Source organism: Canis aureus, chromosome 5 (assembly GCF_053574225.1).
Source record: "Canis aureus isolate CA01 chromosome 5, VMU_Caureus_v.1.0, whole genome shotgun sequence".
Classification (NCBI taxonomy): domain Eukaryota; kingdom Metazoa; phylum Chordata; class Mammalia; order Carnivora; family Canidae; genus Canis; species Canis aureus.
In genome coordinates this window covers 43,010,117-43,011,826 of record NC_135615.1, presented here as the reverse complement: position 1 = coordinate 43,011,826, position 1,710 = coordinate 43,010,117, and the positions used below count along the sequence as shown (strand labels likewise).

General features: G+C 38.4%; 1 pseudogene; it reads left to right on the top strand.

Moving 5' to 3' along the window:
• Nucleotides 1-907: 907 nt before the first annotated feature.
• On the top strand, nt 908-1,449 carry LOC144313557 (chromobox protein homolog 3-like; annotated as a pseudogene).
• The last annotated feature ends 261 nt before the right edge of the window (nt 1,450-1,710 follow it).

Below are 1,710 nucleotides of genomic sequence, written 5' to 3'. Positions count from 1 at the left end.
TTTTCTAATGAATTATAGTTTTTTAAATCACCTTTTGGAATATGAAAGGCATTTGATATAAAATCTTCAATTACTTTAATCTTATTTTTTACTACTTTAGGATTCTTTCTCTGTCTACTGACATGCACTTTTTAACCTTATTTACCCAAGTCTTTTATGTGCCACGCCTATTCAGAATTCTTCACTGGCTCCCTTTGCGTGTCTCGTCGGTAAAAAAACTCTTCCACTTGGTGTCCAGGGCTCTCCATGATCAAACCCAGTCCCTTTCCCATGGCTGTCCTCTATACAATACTCTCTAATGCAGACATGCTTGTCCCCTTACCAAGTACTGTAGCATGATCTATTCATTTCTTACATGTTCCTTACATTGTTATGCTCTCTTATGTTGTTAAGTGCTTATATGCATATTCAATATCCCACAAGTCCCTAGAGAAATATTAATGAACGGCCCTATTCTACATCGTGAACATGTAGAAAACTACAGTAAGCAAAAAAAGCCTGGTCTCTGCCCTTGCAGAGCTTGCTGTCTACAGGGAGAGACAGGCTTTTATCAAGCAGTCACATAAGCAAATGTGAAACTGTAACTGTGTAGAATGCTACAAAGAAGAGGCACCTGCACTGTAAGAGAACAGTGGAGACCTGACCTAATCAAGGAGGTGTAGGTGTGCGGGGAGGGAGGGCATGTAGTGAGGGGAAGGTTCTAATGGGTCAGTTAAGCTGGTATCTGCGTAACAAGCTAACCAGGTCTGGAGGAATAGGAAGCCCATCCTGGGCAAGCACAACAGACCTTAAATGCAAAGGTGGCTTTCTTCTGACTTTGATATATGTCAAAAATAAAAGAAAAAGTAGCTGGACCCGGAGCAGCTCAGAGGCGGCGAATAATAATAGCTCTTCAAGCCTGCAATAAAAAACGGCCTCCAATAAAACTACATTCCAAAAAATGGGAAAGAAACAGAATGGAAAGAGCAAAACAAGTAGAAGAGGCGGAGCCTGAAGAATCTGTGGTGGAAAGAGTACTGGACCCACCGTGTAGTGAATGGGAAGGTGGAGTATTTCCTCAAGTGGAAGGGATTTACAGATGCTGACAATACTTGGGAACCTGAAGAAAACTTAGATTGTCCAGAGTTAATTGAAGCATTTCTTAATTCTCAAAAAGCTGGTAGAGAAAAAGATGGTACAAAAAGAAAATCTTCAGCTGACAGTGAATCTGATGACAGCAAATCAAAGAAGAAAAGAGATGCTGCTGATAAACCAAGAGGCTTTGCCAGAGGTCTTGATCCTGAATGAATAATTGGTGGCTCAGACAGCAGTGGAGAATTAATGTTTCTCATGAAACGGAAAGATTCAGATGAGGCCAACTTGGTGCTGGCAAAATAGGCAAGTATGAAGTGTCCTCAAATTGTAATTGCGTTTTATGAAGAGAGACTAATTTGGCATTCTTGTCCAGAAGATGAACCTCAATAATTGTTTGTGTTGCTATATATATATATATATATATATATATATATATATATATATAAAATCTGGGTCTTTGTTTTTTTTTTATTTATTAGTGTGAAGAAATAACATTCTAATGAAAATCAAGTTTGATATGTTTGTTTTGAAGTAGTATTGGGGGAGTTGTTAGGGTTTTCTGCATCTATAGCACTGGTTACTTTGAACAAATAAAAGCTTTCTGTAGTTGTTTCCTTTGTCAGAAAAGAATATTTG